This window comes from Schistocerca gregaria, chromosome 2, assembly GCF_023897955.1.
Source record: "Schistocerca gregaria isolate iqSchGreg1 chromosome 2, iqSchGreg1.2, whole genome shotgun sequence".
NCBI classification, from domain to species: Eukaryota; Metazoa; Arthropoda; class Insecta; order Orthoptera; family Acrididae; genus Schistocerca; species Schistocerca gregaria.
In genome coordinates this window covers 808764922-808782546 of record NC_064921.1, presented here as the reverse complement: position 1 = coordinate 808782546, position 17625 = coordinate 808764922, and the positions used below count along the sequence as shown (strand labels likewise).

The 17625-nt window shown below is 46.0% G+C and overlaps 1 protein-coding gene across 4 annotated transcripts in view; it reads left to right on the top strand.

Annotated features, from left to right (window-relative positions):
* Positions 1 to 17625, top strand: part of LOC126335107 (protein tweety) — an 866725-nt gene that overhangs the window by 379564 nt on the left and 469536 nt on the right. The gene's annotated exons all lie outside the window — the stretch shown is intronic.

Genomic DNA, 17625 nt, shown 5'->3' with positions numbered 1-17625 from the left:
GAGGTATTTTCCCATACGCTCGTCTTTACAAATTTATTTTGGCTCTTCTAGTTGGCTCCATTCTCATCACATGCCCGAACCATCGTAGATGCGTCAATTCGATGTAATAGGGATGTCTTTATTGTGGCTTCTTTTCTCACCACCTCATTCCTTAACTTGTCCATCTTGGTCGTCTGGATGATGGATCTAAGGAATTTCATGACTGATGCTTGCAGCCTTGATGATTCTCTTTTTGTGAGGGTACATGTTTCAATACCATAGATCAATATTGGTATGAAATAGCTATTGAACATCATCGGTTTCGACGGTTTTGCAATCAACTGATCCCGCAAAAGTGGCAAGTTAAAACTGTGCTGGATAGAGACTCGAACTCGGGACCTTTGCCTTTCGCGAGCAAGTGCTCTACCAACTGAGTTACCCAAGCACGACTCACGTCCCGCCCTCACAGCTTTACTTCTGCCAGTACCTCGTCTCCTACCTTCCAAACTATACAGAAGCTCTCCTGCGAACCTTGTAGAACTAGCACTCAAGAAAGAAAGGTGCTTGGGTAGCTCAATTGGTAGAGCACTTGCCCGCGAAAGGCAAAGCTCCCGATTTCTAGTCTGGGTCCGGCACACAGTTTTAATCTGCCAGAAAGTTTCAAATCAGCACACACTCCGCTGCAGATTGAAAATCTCACTCTGAAAAGTGATCTTACTTGTTGGTAGAATTCACATCCTTTGTGCACACTGTTGGTGATTTAATTTCTGACCAAATTATCACTGGAGATTACACTTCCAAGGTAAGGAAAACTGTCTACATACTCCAGTTGGCGGTCTCCTAGTTTTACAGTTGCTGGTTGTCCATCTCTGTTGACTACCATCACCACTGTCTTGGTCTTGCTGATGTTGAGGTTATATTTCTGGAACTGAGATTTCCATTCATAGGGTCTGATCTGTACTTCCTCTTCAGTTTCACCCCATATCATGATGTCATCAGCAGTGGCAAATGCATTCAGTTAACCTGACTTCTTCTTGGCGTTCTTCATTATAGCATCGATAACAGTGATGAACAGTAGTGGGCATAGTGCACTTCCTTGCTGAACTCCATTCTTGGTCTCAAACCATCATAATCGTCCTTCCCCAATTTGTACACAGCTAGTACAGTGTTTGTACATCATCTACATCCCGACACTGTCATGATGCTTCAAATTGTAGCATCGCTTGTCTTTGATCACGAGAGTTTATTTTTTTAATATATAACCAGTTTGTCAGTAGTCCGGAACACACAGAAAGAATGTATGGCAAGTGGAAGAAGGTTGGCCATGACTGAATATTATTATCAATGTAATCTGCGTATCACGAGAAAACACTGTGATATGAGAAGCACAATAATGTCTTCATCGGACAATTAGAATTGTGAAAAAAAATGCTACAATTATTGCCAATACTGTCCTCTCTACAATCCCACTAACATAAATGTGTTCTGCCAGTTACTAATCGACAAACGACACTCACGCCGCGTCGCAAAACGTCTCGAAACCCAAGGCACCACGAATCAACGACGATTTATTTTTCTAAAATGAGTCGTCCGTCAGTGTTGTTTTCACTCCAGCAGATAGTCTACAGCTATGGCTATATTCCACAAGGCACGTTACCCGTGTGTTGTGGAGGGCATTTGTAGCAGTACTATCATTTCCCCCTTTCCGTTCCATTCACGAGCCATGCGTGGAAAGAACAACGGGAGGCAAGCCCCCCGATCAGCGCTAATTTATTTGATTTTAGGTATGACCCTAAATCATTCTTCCCTGGTCACACTATGGGAGGAACGCCAGGTTAAGGATGGCAGTGAACCTTATTCACTCCAGTATGTACGAGAGTTGATGGGGAGTCCTTTGTTTCAATGAAGCCTCAGTTTTTTGTTGAGCATTTACAGGACAAGTTTGGGGAGATGGAGGGCTTGTCCAAAATGCAGTCAGGGTCAGTCTTGATAAAAACGCCATCCTCTGCCCAGTCACGGGCATTACTCGCTTGTGACACACTGGGGGATCTTTCCGTATCCATCACGCCACATAAGAACTTAAATACGGTCCAGGGTATTATATTCCACAGGGACCTTCTTTTGCAGTCTGACGACGAGCTGCGCGCCAACTTAGAGCGCCGAGATGTTCATTTCGTCCTGCGTGTACATAGGTGTCCGGGGGATAATCAGGTTGCCACGTGAGCCTTCATCTTGGTCTTGCTCGTGAAGCTCAAGGTGATGGTGTTCCACTGTGATGTCAAGTCACGTATCCCTCCACCGATGCGGTGCTTTAAGTGGAAGTTGGACCATATGTTGTCCCGCTGTACTTCCAGCGTCACATATCGAGATTGTGGACGTCCTTCACATCCCAATACTCCATGTGCCCCGTCTCCCATCTGTGTCAACTGCGGAGAGCATCATTCCCCTTGCTTGGCAGACTGCAGGATTTTACAGCTAGGAAGGAAAATCATGGAATATAAGACCCTGGGCGACTGACCTACACTGAGGCGAAGAGGAAATTTGAGCGCCACCACCCTGTGGCTATGACCTCCTCTTTGGCCGCCGCTACGAGAACAGTTTTAGCCCCATCAGTTCCACGAATTCCAGTCAGCTCTCAGAGATGGAAGACTACACCTGCCATCTTGATGGTGGGGTGCAAATTCATCTCTGTTACCGATGTATCACCTACGTCGGGAGCACTGCCCCCCACCCCTCTCCCAACCATCAGGGACACCAGTCCCCACTTCTCAGCTGGAGAAGCGTAAGTCTTCTTCAGCACCTCCCACTTGGAAGGGGTTCCTTGGGACACTCACTTCCCAGGTTTCTGCTGATGGGAAGATGACACCTGCCAATAGCTGAAGTGCCCAAAAGCAGCTGGTTGTAGGTCTTCTCGATCATCCTCAGTCCCTGAGACTGAATCAGTGAAGTCTTCCCAGCCAGAGAAACCCAAGGGGCAGCGAGAGAAACCCAAAAAGAAGACCCCCAAGACAAAAGGAATTGCTGTGGCACCCACACCACCCCTACCTACAAGCTCTGCTGCTGAGGATGGGGTGGAGATTCTGGCATCCACTGAGGTCATAGATCTCGCCAGACCCTCATGCACAATGGATATAGACTGCTCAGGAAACAAGTAGGTAGCAGCAGGTGACCCTGAGGCATAAACTGCCTCACTGAATGTTCCATGCCTTCCCAACCTCACGATCACATTATCCTCCAGTGGAATTGCGGCGGTTTTTTTCCACGACCTGGCTGAGCTACGGCACTTTTTAAGCTTTACACCTGCTTCCTGCGTTGCCCTGGTTCCTGGAAATGGGGACACCTGCCCTTCGCGGCTACAGGTGGTATTACAAGAACCAAAGCGAATGTAATAGAGTGTCAGGTGGAGTTTGCGCCTATGCCCTGAACTCGGTATGTAGTGTTCCTGTGCCTTTTCAAACCTCTCTTGAAGCTGTTGCTGTCAGGATACAGAAGACGCAGGAAATACCTGTCTGCAGTGTATGCAGATGGTGCAGTACCCCTGGCTACACTGATTGCTCAACTCCCTAAACCTTTCCGTGTCCAAAGTGGTGCCTCCCATAGTTCCCCACATATACAGGGGAATGGGGTCCCGCAGGGCTCTGTATTGAGTGTGTCTCTATTTTTAGTGGCCATTAACGGTCTAGCAGCAGCTGTAGGGCCGTCCGTAGCACCTTCTCTGTACGCAGACGACGCCTGCATTTCGTACTGCTCCACCAGTACTGGTGTCGCTGAGCGGCGCCTACAGGGAGCCATCTACAAGGCGCAGTCATGGGCTTCAGCCCACGGTGTCCAGTCTTCGGCCGCAAAGCCGTGCGTTATGCATTTCTGTCGACGTCGAACCGTTCATCCAGAACCAGAACTTTACTTTAATGACGATCCATTCACTGTAGTGGAGACATATCGATTCTTAGTACTGGTTTCCGACGCCCGATTGACTTGGTTTGCCACCTTCGTCAGCTTACGCGGAAATGCTGGCAGTACTTCAATGCCCTCCGCTGCCTGAGCAATACCGACTGGGGTTCAGATAGCTCTACGCTGCTGCAGCTCTACAGAGCCCTTGTTCAATCCCGCCTTGACTATGGGAGTCTGGTTTATGGTTCGGCGGCGCCCTCGGAGTTGCGTTTACTCGACCCAGTGCACCACTTTGGCGTCCGAATAGCGACGGAAGAGTTTAGGACGAGTACGGTGACCAGCGTCCTGGTGGAGGCTGGGGTCCCTCCATTGCAAGTTAGGCGCGCACAACTGCTCGCCAGTTACGTTGCACACGTTTGTAGTTCTCCTGCGCATCCTAATTATCGTCTCCTTTTCCCGCCCACGGAGGTTCATACCCCGCATCAGCGGTCCAGGTCAGGACTTACAACTGCAGTTCGAATCCGATCCCTTCTATCCGAACTGGAGTCCTTGCATTTACCACCTATACTTGAGGTCCATTCACGTACACCTCCAAGGTGGACACCCAGGCCGCGGCTGCAGTTAACTTCTTGACATGTACCGAGGCCATAAAGTGGTTTACACCGACTCTCGATGGCTGATGGTCACGTCGTCTTTGCGATGTCCATGGAGGACATATTGAACAGCATTCTTGCCCGATGGCAGAGCTGGTGGCTGTATCTCGTGCTCCGTTCATGCCCTGGGGAGTCGTTTCTTCTCTGTACTGACTCCTTGAGTAGCCTACAAGCTATCGACCAGTGCTACCCTAGTCATCCTTTGGTAGCGACCATTCAGTAGTCCATCTACGCCCTCGAACGGTCCAGTCGCTCAGTAGTGTCTGTCTGGACTCCAAGTTATGTCGGAAGCCCAGGCAACGATTGCCGACAGGCTGGTCTAACATGCTACGCGGAAACCGCTTATGGAGATCGGCTTCTCTGAAAGTGACCTGCGTTCTCTCTTACGCCGCATGTTTTTCAGATTTGGGAGACGGAATCGCATAACAGTATCCACAACAAACTGCGTGTCATTAAGGAGACTATGATTGTGTAGAAGTCCTCCATGCGGGCCTTCCGCAGGAGATCAGTTGACCTGTGCCGGTTCCGTATTGGCCATACGCGGCCAACGCATGGTTACCTCCTCCGTCGCGAGGACCCACCTCGATGTCGCTGTGGCTCACAAATGACGGTCGTCCATCTCTTGCTGGACTGCCCACTTTTAGCCACTCTGCGGCGGACTTTAAACTTTCCCAGCACCCTGCCTTCGGTGTTGGGCGACAATGCCTCAACAGCTGCTTTAGTTTTACGTTTTATTCGTAAGGCTGGGTTTTATCATTCGATCTAAGATTTCGCGCATGTCGTTTGTCCCTCTGTGTCCTCTACCCTAGCGTGGTCGGCCAGCCACTGTAATCTGCTTTCTTGTTTTACTCTCTTCTAACTGTTTCTTGAGTCTCTCTGTTGTCTTCTTGTCTTCTTTTGTTCCTTTTAGCGTTTGTTACCTCTCCTTCATTCTTGTGGTTTTCCCTTTCTTTCTGTTTAGTGTTGTACATCTCGTTTGTTTTATCCCCCCTCCCCCCCTCCCCTCCCCTTTGTGACATTGTTTTATTCGGTACAACCTCCAAAGTTTTTATTTCTTCTCACTGAACTATAATTCTTGCAACAAATTTTTCTGTGGTTTACTTTTACTGCTTACTTAGTGTACAAAAATGGTTCAAATGGCTCTGAGCACTATGGGACTCAACGTCTGAGGTCATTAGTCCCCTAGAACTTAGAACTACTTAAACCTAACTAACCTAAGGACATCACACACATCCATGCCCGAGGCAGGATTCGAACCTGCGACCGTAGCGGTCTCGCGGTTCCAGACTGCAGCGCCTAGAACCGCTGGGCCACATCGGCCGGCACTTAGTGTACAGATTAACATAAGTGACGCCATGTTGCTCTGTATTTCACTACCTTCTCAACTCCTGCTTCCCTTTCATTCCCTTCGATTCTTATAACTGCAGCCTCCAAATTCTGCACACGATGTTCAGTTGATCCGTGCTGCCTTCAGTATTTCAAAGAATATACATTAAAAGCTTTCTGTAAATCGTCGAATGATATAATGCTACGTTTGCTTTCTTCACCCTATCTCCCAACATAAGTCGCGTGGTCGGTATTGCCTCTTTCTTTGAGACTTAAGAGAGACGAAATCAAGAATTAAGTCTCCGTGACTTGTCTGCCTGTGAACGCTGATGCATCTCAGAATAGGGAACGATCGCTCGCGCGCCCACACACATACACACACACACACACACACACACACAGAGAGAGAGAGAGAGAGAGAGAGAGAGAGAGAGAGAGAGAGAGAAGGTGGGGGAGGTGGGTACGCGCGCGTGAGTGTGTGTGTGTGTGTGTGTGTGTGTGTGTGTGTGTATGTGTGTGTGTGTGTACTAGTTTGGCACAGGAGCACGTGATAAAGGCTTTGCAAACAGTCGTGCGACGCGGCTACAAGGACGCGCAACAGGTAAACACACACACACACACACACACACACACACACACACACACACATACATACAGGCGCGCGCGCTATCGCTCACTCATATAACAGCAGCAGCTACATCTTTCATTCGTACACCTCTCCTCTCTGAAAACCAGCCTCCTTGGTTCTAGCGCGCTCGATCGCACACACTACCTGTTTGTTCCTGCTTTCGCATTTCCTTGTCCCCGTAAAGAAATAAACGCACATGCAGTCTCTGCTATTTTCTGTTATACAATCTTCCTGTTACCTCCATAGATACTCACTTATCCCCTGTGCCCCTATACTGTGCAGCACTTTACCCTAAAATTCTCTGTCACATTGATTATAAGTTGCGAAAATATATAAAACGACGTCTATTTTGCATGCACAGTTTCATAACACATTGATTTGGCCTAAGTTGTGTGTTATGAATGGTTTTGGTCTTCAGTCCGAAGACTGGTTTTGATGCAATTCTCCACGCTATTCCATCCTGTGCAAACTTCATCATCTCCGAATGACTACTGCAAACTACATCCTTCTGAAACTGCTTGGTGTATTCATCTCTTGCTTTCCCTCTACCGTTTTTACCCCTCCTCCATTTCACACCTCTCTCGAACACTAAATTACTGATTCTTTGATGTCTCAAGATTTGTCCTATCAGCCTTTTTCTAGTCAAGTTGTGCCACAAATTTCTTTCCTCTCCAATTCTGTCGAGTACCTCCTCATAAATGATGTTATTTACCCACTTAATGTTCAGAATTCTTCTGTAGCACCACATTTCGAAAGCATCTATACTCTTCTTGGCTGATCTGTTAATCGTTCAGGTTTCACAAGGCTACACAACTGATAAATCCTCTCAGAAGAGAACTCCTGACACTTAAACCTATATTCTATGTTCTTCAGAAATCCTTTTCTCGTCCTTTCGAGCCTACATTTTATATACTCACTACTTCTGCTATCATTAGTTATTTTACTTCCCAAGTAGCAAAACCCATCTACTGCTTTGTCTCGTTCCCTAATCTAGTTCTTCAGCATCGCCTGGTTTAATTCGACTACATTACATTATCCTCGTTTTGCCTTTGTTGATGTTCATCTCATACCGTTTCAAGACATTGTCCGTCCATTCGAGTGCTCTTCCAAGCCCTTTGCTGCCTATGACAGAATTACAATGTCATCGATACACCTCAAAGTTTTTATTTCTCTCCTACTATAAAAATTTCTTTCGTTTTCTTTACTGCTTTCACAGTCATCGCGCAGTAGGCTACAACCCTGTCTTCCTCACTTCCCAACCACTGCATCCGTTTCATACCACTCTACTCTTATAACTGCCGTCTGGTTTCCGTACAATTTGTAAATAGCCTTTCGCTCCCTATATTTTACCACTGCTATCTTCACAATTTCAAAGAGAGTACCTCAGGAAATATTGTCAGAAGCTTTATATAAGTTTATAAATGCAGGTTTGACTTTCCTTATCATAACTTCTCAGATAAGTCGTAGGATCACTACTATATTTTTTCAGAATCCAAATTGATTTTTCCCGAGGTGTGCTTCTACCAGTATTTTCATTCTTCTGCAGAGAATTCGTGCTAGTGTTTTGCAACCATGACTGTTAGTTCGGCAATCGTCACACCTGTCGGCAGCTGCTTTCTTTGGATACTATATTATTCTGAGGGTATTTCGCCTGTCTCATTAATCGTGCACATCAGATGGAAGAGTTCTGTCATGGCTGGCCTTCCCAAGGCTATCAATAGTTCTGACGGAATATCGTCTACTCCCGAGGCCTTTTTTCGACTTAGAGCTTTCTGAGCTCTGTCAAATTCTTCTCGCAGCATCATTCCCCTCATCTCATCTCATCTCCATCTACGTTCACTTTCATTTCATACTGTTTCCAAGTTCATTCCGCTTGTATAACCCTTCCATAAACTCCTTCGGTCTTTCAGCTTTCCCTTCTTTGCTTAGTATTGGTTTTCCATCTGAGCTCTTGATGTTCATAGAGCGCTTCTATTTTGTACAAAGGTCTCTTTAAATTTCCCATAGCTTTTTCTCGAATTGCATATGGTTCTATACCCTTACATTTGTTGTGTAGCCATTCCTACTCATCCATTTTGCACTTACTGTCAATCTCATCTTTTAGACGTTTGTATTTTCTGCTTTCGTCGGTTAAATTCAAAATCTTATGTGGTATCGAGGGATTCCTACTAGGTCTTGTCTTTTTACCTGTGTGACGCCCTGCTGCCTTCACGATTTCATCTCTCTACGCTACTCATTTGTTTCCTAATGTATTCCTTTCCACTGTTTCGAACATTTGCTGGTGGTCCCACTGAAACTCTTAACAGCCTTTTGTTCTTCCAACTTCTACAGGTCCCATCTCACTTAATTTTCCACCTTTTTTCAATTTGTTCGGTTTTATTGTGCACTCCATAACCCATAAATTGTGGCCAGAGTACACATCTGCCCCGGAAATGTTTTATAGTTTAAAATCTTGTTCAGAAATCTGTCTTATCATTATATAACCAAACTGGAAACGTCTGGTGTTTCCAAATCCCTCCCATGTATACAAAATTCTTTCGTGTTTCTTGTAATGACAGATGTAATCACAACTAACTAAGCACTATTGTGGTGAGGTGGCACATTTCGAAACGCGGAGGAGACAGTCAGGTATCATAGTTACCGGATAAAAACTGCGGCAGTGTCCAGTTGGATCAGGACAAAATACCAGCCTGTTGCAAAGACTGGCGGCTTCTTATTTTAGAGAAATGAAAATTTATGGGCGTCTTCAAAAGCGTGGTATCCTCGAACCTCAGTTTCAATGAGTCGCAGCTAGATTCATCCGAGTCATTCAGATATTTTGGAGTATCAGTGTGTAGAGATATGAAGCAGAGCGACCACACAATCTATCTTGTAGGTAAAGCAAATGGCAGATTTCGATTCATTGGTGGGACACTGGGAGGTTGATTCCGTATAAAACCCTCTTGCGACCCACACTTGATACTGCTAGACAATGTGGGACACGTATCAGGCTCGAATAACAGGGGCCATGGAGCGTATACAAAGAAGAGCTGGTTGAATAATGGTAGGCTTGTTCGACTGGCGAGAGTGTGCGAAAGAATGTCGAGAAATCTCAACTGGACACTCAAACAAGGAACCCCTTGAGTGCGAGATCGCAAGTTCAGTTTTTTTTCGCCCATTTTCCCACTCTTGCTTGCAGTGACGTAAATATTTACAACTGCCCTTGGTCGCTCACGCACATGAGAAAGAAACGTGGGCGGCAGAACATCTCCAACGCCTCGCAGCACAATAAATAACTTTCCAGCCTATTTACCATCCATATTAACAGTCGGCATTGTTGTATACGAATGCATTAAGACATTTATGTTAGTTGATCTTGATACCACTGTGTCGGTACCTCTAATTTCCATGGTTCCGTTGATAGGCGTTTCCTCTTCAAATCCCGATTGGTCGGAGTTGAAAACAAATTCCTTACTGAACGATGGAATAATGGGGATCTCATATACAAAATTTCGGGCCGATTGCGCAGTATGATGTACATCGCCAAGTTTACGCTTTGTTTGAAATTTCGTTTCTTACGTCTTCCAATCCTGTAGCACTGTTGGAGGTTATGCAACCATCACTGCTTCCCCTGAAATCACTGTAATCTATGTTGCGCGCAGTTTGATGTGCATGACATAGTAGGTCAGTATCATGCACATCTGTAAATTGTATCGAGCATCCTTGAAACGCGCAAATATCAGTTATTGTAACAAGTGTGCCTTTTCATCCTTTGAATGTCTATAGTTTCTCTTATGCACTACACGGTCGTATTGGTGCGTACTTATCCGAAATCTGTTCATAAGCTTTTTTAACTGTGCTTTGGATGGCCTTCCGTGTACGCAATTATGTTACGTTGCTTGGACAACGATTGTCCTTTACTACGTTTCGCTAGAGGCAGAAATTGTGGCTCGCTGTCTGACAAGGATGCTCAACTACATGGCTGGACACCTGCTACAGTATCACTTTTACTTGCTTAGCACCGATCGAGGTGGCGCAGTGGTTAGCACACTGGACTCGCATTCGGGAGGACGACGGTTCAATCCCGCGTCCAGCCACCCTGATTTAGGTTTTCCGTGATTTCCCTAAATCGCTCCAGGCAAATGCCCGGACGGTTCCTTTGATAGGGCACAGCCGACTTCCTTCCCGGTACTTCCATAATTCAATGAGACCGATGACCTGGCTGTTTGGTCTCTTCCCCCAAACAACCCAACCCAACTTGCTTAGCACGTGTCGTCATCATTGTACTCCTCGTGTAAATTGTCCACACAATCGTGCGTATACGACACGTCATATTCCACGACTCATCCTGCAGAAACGGTAGCATTTCATCCTCCACTTCTTTCTCACTCTGCGAAATTCCTTGGATTCCTTTCTGACGAAATGCCATCGTCGGCAACTGAAACTGTAGATCCCATGCAGTGTTTTCTTTGTTTATCGTTGCCATTGCTCTGCTGGTCGGTGTGGCCGAGCGGTTCTAGGCGCTAGAGTTTGGAACCGCGAGACCGCTAAGACCACAGGTTCGAATCCTGCCTCGGGCATGGATGTGTGTGCTGTCCTTAGGTTAGTTAGGTTTAAGTAGTTCTAAGATCTAGGGGACTGATCACCTCCGATGTTAAGTCCCATAGTGCTCAGAGCCATTTGAGGCATTGCTGTGCTTTGTGTAAACACGAGTAGCAGTGTAGCACTGTTCTTAGTTACTCGTCGCCTAAGCAGTTCAACTAAACTCCGTAGCCTCATGCTGTGTTCATCGTTGTATGCCTGCAGCCCCGCCCCCTGTTGCCTTTATCAGTCAGTATTGTGATTACATGGTAGACAATACGTGAGGCGTCGGATGTCGTAACCGTCACTGGCCTTTTGATACCTCGCGCTCAAGAGGTTCCTTGCCAGGAAGTCCCAATACGCCCACAGATAACGTGCTTATAGAATTCCCTTCAGTGCAGAACTTAGGAACATTTTTCAGTCTCCTGTGTAGCAATGCCTTAGAAATTGATCAGATAACATTAATGCTCACAGGTCTGTCTGACTGACGGGAGAGTGTCACTGGACTTACAATACTTCGGCTAAACAGCTACTTGAAGATGGGCGCCAGTCGTCCCGCGAAAGCTTATTTACAGTCTTTCAAACAAGGTGAAGAATTCAGAAATTTATATAAGGATCGATCAAAAAGTTTCCTATTGACGGTGTTTCTGAATGCTATATGGAACGTAACGCGGCTCCGAGCTGGTATACATGCGAGGGATTAGTGTGGCACTTGCATTCGTGTCTTCCCGCGAGCGGAAACGCGTAAACGTAAACTATGGCAACGTTATTACAAAATGCGTGCAAACAAGACCAACTTTCTGTTGTTCTTTTCTGGCAGACATTCATCGGAGAATGAAGAATGTGCATGTCGCAGCACGTCTGTCGAAAGAAACCGTCGTGGAATGGTGCGACAAATTCTGTGCTGGTCGCGACTCGATATAAGACGCCAGTCGATATGGGAGGTACGCAGAAGTTATACCAAATGAAGCACAAGACACTGGAGTACGGGACTGTACTCGCGACCTCTTCCCGTGCTATTATCACGTCTTCGATCCCTTAAAAATGGCCTTGAAGGTTCAGCGATTCTTGTCTGATGAGAAGGTGCAACAGGCGGTAACACACTTCTTTACGCAGTAGGACGTGGTGTTTTACCAAAAGGGTGTGTTGAACCATGTGCGTCGGTGATACGATTGCCTCAATGCTCAGGGCAATTTCGCCTTATTGGCATACCCATCCTGGCCAGTACAGCGTTCGAAGGAAAACTTTTCTGTTGCCCCTTATAGCAAAACACCTTACATATCATTCCCATAGTGACCGCCAAAGCGAGATTGGACTGATTACAGCGCACAGTGGGACGCTTAAACAGTCTGTCCGCACTCAAAACGCGAGTAGTGTATGTAGTACCGTGCACTTCAGTCATTCTCGGAGTATAGCTGTTGATATAGATTAGGAGGAAAGGGACCAGGAGGTAAAAAAGGAGGACGCTGCAGGTGAGGGACGGGTGAGATGGACTCTGCCACGTGAGGGCAGGACGGAGACGTAAGCCACGTGTGGCGCACAGTGGCCTTTGTGCAGCCCTGGGCGGCGCGGCGCGGACAAAGCGGCCCCTGGGGGCGCGCAGCTGCCGCCCCCGCCTTTTCGTCTCTGCTCGTCCCGTCTCGTCTCGTCACGTCACGTCTCACTGCCGGCTCCCGCAGGCCGTGTGGCTAGGCACACGGCACACGTTACACGCCCAACTAGGCTTCGCAGCCCAGTGAACAACCTCTAGCCGTCCAGGGCTTGAACCCAGCCCACCTGCAGGTTACTTGTGTGTGTGTACGGGGAAACAGATCTCTGACACTATGTTATTGAGTTTTAGGTTAGGAGCGTCTGTTGAAACTGAATAAAAGCAATATTTGTTTCGCCACAGGCGTTTCGCCTCAAGTAAGGCATCACCAGTGCTTTGAAATACATACATATTTTTTGTATGCAGCACTTTCAACCTAAATGTTGTATGATTGCACACGTAAGCTACAAACAATAAATTCTACATCTATATCACTACTCCACAAGCCACCTGACGGTGGGTGGCGGAGAGTATTTCTGGTACCACTAACTGATCCCTCCTTCCTTGTTCCACTCGCGAATGGCACGTGGGAAGAATGACTGTCGGTAAGCCTCCGTTTTACCTCTAATTTTTCGAATTTGCTCTTCGTGGTCATTTAACGAAATGTTTGTGACAGGAAAAATACTTTGTGTGACTCTCCTTTGGCGGTTCTCTCTCGAAATTTCGATGGTAAATCTCTCCGTGAGGCACGACACCTGTGTTGCAACGCCTACCACTGGAGTTTCAACAAACTCCAGTAACGCCGTCGCGCCCACTAAACGTTCAAATTGGCTCTGAGCACTATGGGACTTAACTTCTGAGGTCATCATCCCCTAGAACTTAGAACTACTTAAACCCAACTAACCTAAGGACATCACACACATCCATGTCCGAGGCAGGATTCGAACCTGCGACCGTAGCAGCAGCGCGGTTCCAGACTGAAGCGCCTAGAACCGCTCGGCCACTCTGGGCGGCCGACTAAACGTTCCCGAGACGAAAGACGCCGCTTTTCTTGCATCTTATCTACGTCTTCTTCCAGCTCTACCTGTTGAGGATCCTATACTGACGAACAAGATTCAAGAATCGGTCGAACAAGCGCCTTGTGAACCACTCTCTTCGCCGATAGTTCAATTTTCTCAAAATTCTTCCTTTGAATTTCAGTCTGGCGTCTGGTTTTCCTACTATCTGCTTTATGTGATCTTTCTACCTAAGGTCGCTCTGGATATTTTACGGTATATACTGTTCCGAGCTGTTTGTCATCAACAGCATTGGTATACAGTAGTTGATTTCTTTTCCTGTATATGTACAATATGCTACATTTATTTACGATCAGGGTCAACTGCCAGAGACTGCACCGTTCACCAATCCTCTGCAGGTCATTCTGCAAATCGATACTCTCCTCTGGCGTCGCTACTTTGTTACAGACAACCGCATTATCTACGAAAAGTCTTAAAGAGCTTCCGGCGCTTTCTGCTGCATCATTTACATACATTATAAGTAAACTGTAATCCCTTCGGATACTCCGGAAATTACCTTTACATCAGTAGATTGTGTCTGTCTGGCCTAGGCAACTTTCGCTCAATAAATGTCTTATTACTTACACTGATGTATTGTGCTTTGGTATTGCTGTATATGTGCTCTTGCTGTTCTGTTCTGCCTGCAGCACTCAACACCACTTTCAACGCAGGACACAAACTGCACGCACACGCACATGCCCCCCCCCCCCCCCCCACACACACACACACACACACACACACACACTTCCCCTATGTTAGTACGTATTTTGTGATTTCCATGGTGGAGTGTGCGGACAGTTTGTGTCCAGGGCCACCCAACCCTGGTCCTCGCTGGGTGATGGGCGCAGAATTTCAGTTCATGTCCAGTGTCAAGAGCAAACGTTCTGCGCAGTTACTAATGCGTTTAGTTTTTGAGAAGTTGTTCCCTGTACATTAGTTTCTTTTTTTTTTCTTTTAAGCTAGTCAATTGTTCATTCATGATGGCCTGATAAGCCTAAATCTGACATATAATAAACAAATTTTACTGGGACAAAAGGCAGGTTGTTTGCTTTTCATCCTTAAACGTCAAGAAATGGCCACAAAAGTCCCAAAATTTCTTGAGAGGGGTTGTCGGCACCGAGGCGTAATCAAGTCATGAATTTACAACTGAAATTTTGTGATCTATGATGTATTTAGATTCAATCTTTTGCTATGTATCCACCATGATGAGGCAAATATGCAGCAGAATAACGAACACATGAAAGCGAGGTATTTCAACTGGAGCATCCCACCTCAAATGGCTGAAGTCGATTAAAGAGGTTTTACAATATGCTCTACCTCACACCAGTCATTTATCTGTAAAATACTGCATGTATCCGTAAAAGATCTTTGAGGGTTATCGAATGATAGCACATCATCAGTATACATCGCTGAAGGAACGATGGCATCCAGCAGACAGTGACCAGAGTCGCAAATCATGTATTCGGTGGCAGATACTGGAAACTATGTATGTTAGACGCTATTTGTGGAGTAGTATTTACCGAAATAGACGATGCTGTGCAGCCCCACAACTTTTCTTATTCGCCATCGAGTTGCAAATACAGTTATTACAACACTGCGGACTGGAATAGGTATACGCACGTGACAAGCGCGACCGAGTCCTCCCTCGGGCATGGGTGTGTAGGCATAAGTTAAAGTTAGATTAAGTAGTGTGTAGGCTTTGGGCCTGATGAGCTGAGCAGTTTGGTCCCATAAGATCTTACCACAAGGGCGACGTGTGGACGGGCCTCGTCGTTTTCGGCCCATCCGCACTGTTAGCAGTTCTGTATCAAAAGCCAACAACTGGCCCGTCACGTTATGTGTTTCGAAACATGAATACTGAAACGTCTCGGCGGATTAAAATTACCTACTGCTGGACCGAGACTCGAACCCGGGAACTTTGCCTTCGCGGACAGTTCTTTTACCGTTTCAGCTATCCAAACACAACTCACGATCTACCCTCACAGCTATACTTCCGGCATAACTTGTCTCCGTGTAAACTGTTTGAATTAAGTTTTTTAGCTTTTTGACAGCTATTACATTTACGACTCTTGTGAATCTGCTTATTTTAATTATCTGTTACATGCTATTGTCTGTCCAGAATTGTATTTTTCTATAACGGTTTGATTTGCTAACCTTCAAAAAGCACTTGTAATCAAATGCAGTATTTTACTCATAACTGACCAAGACACATCTCAGTATTTTCAATTAATTTTTATTCGATTTCAGCTATTCGCAGGAACAACGTCAGTATATGTCCTGACGTTATAGATGGACGTATGTCAGCTTTGAGTAAACTGTTATTCATGTCCATATTTGTTGGTTATAATATTTTCAGAAAGTTTTTAAATCTGTTAGATAATTTGCTATTGCACATACATTGCAATACGTTTTTTACTACATGACAACAGTCAATTTCGAATTTCTGCAACTGCCAGATAGTAAAAAACGTTTTATAAAACATGTGCAACAGCAAATTATCGCACAGCTTTAAAACGTTACTGAAGATAATATTACAACCAACAGCTACAGACAACAATAACGGTTTACTCAAAGTCGACATATGCCCATCTAGAACGTCAGGACATGTACTGATGGAAGCAATAAGGCCGAAATAAGCTTACATAGCAAAATAAAATAGCAAGTAGCATACTGTTTTCCAGTTCTCTGCATAAGATACAGCAGTGATTTCTAGAGTACGCCAAGGAAGTGTGGTTGGGCCGTTACCGTTCACAGACCGTATAAATGACGTAACGGATAACGGCGGAAGCTGCGTGCGGATGTTGGCACACTATACTACAGTCTGTTGGAAAGATACAACGCTTTGAGGGTTTAGCGAAATGCAGGACACCTGCAGAGGGCTGAACTCTGGTGCATGGAGTGGCAGTTGACCCTGAGCATAAATAAATCTAACCAATTGCGCAATAATAGCTCTGTTCTTGGTTTAGATCATTGTGACAAATCGCTGAAAAGAGTAAGTACCGTGACAGACCTAGCTGGGGCCGTCCGGCCGACCTGACGTGACCACATAAAACAAATTGAATGAAAAGCAAATGCGAGGGTAAGATTCATTGGAAGAATCTAAAGGAAATGAAGGAGGCGCGTTGAATAAGAAATGCAACAAATTTTGTTCTCGGCCAGTTTAGGTTGAAAAAGTGCGGAATTTGTTGTGGGACACAGTGGAATATCCCCTCTTCAGCCCCTGCAGTTTCATGAAGTTCCAGTAGGTGGCCTCGGTATATATAGCCTTCAAATGGATATGTGTTCCAAGCAGAGAGCTGTCATTGAGTTTCTTATCGGGGGGAAACCTGAGCATTGCTTCTAGAATGCCTACGGCGACCTGGCAATGAACAAAAGCACGGTGAATCGTTGAGCGAGGCGTCTTCCATCGTAGTCACAAGGTTGCCATCTCTCCCATGCCGGGCAGCCGCACACAGCTGTGACTAGTGCAATGTTGGAACGTGCGAACGCTCTCGAGGTTATCGACGGATCACAACCTCGCTGCGTAACTGGACGTCTCTGTTGCTAGTGCTGACAGAGTAGCGGTTCTCAAAGAAGAGTGGCCGCTGGTTTCCTCGCTGCCCGGCAGAAGACCATAAAGAGCAACGAAGGTTCATTTATGCGGAATTGCTTGCGCATTACGAAGCCGATTGTGACATTTTGTTGTCGAATTTCGTTATAGGAGATGAAACACTGGTCCATCACTTCGAACCGGAAACAAAACGGCAGTCCATGGAGTGGTGCCACACACCTCTCCTCTGAAGAAAACGTTCTAAGCCGCACGCTGAGGCCATGAAGTCATGGTTGCGGTCTTCTGCGACACTGGAGCGGTTATTCTGTTTGATGTCCTCCATCAACTCTGAAGTGTAGTTCGCTGTCCTCAGGAAATTGAAAATATATTTCAGCGTGTTCTTCGCTACAAAAATGTTAACGAGAGGAGGTCACATAGCTTCATCTGACTTTTCTTCCTCATCGACCCTCCAGCCC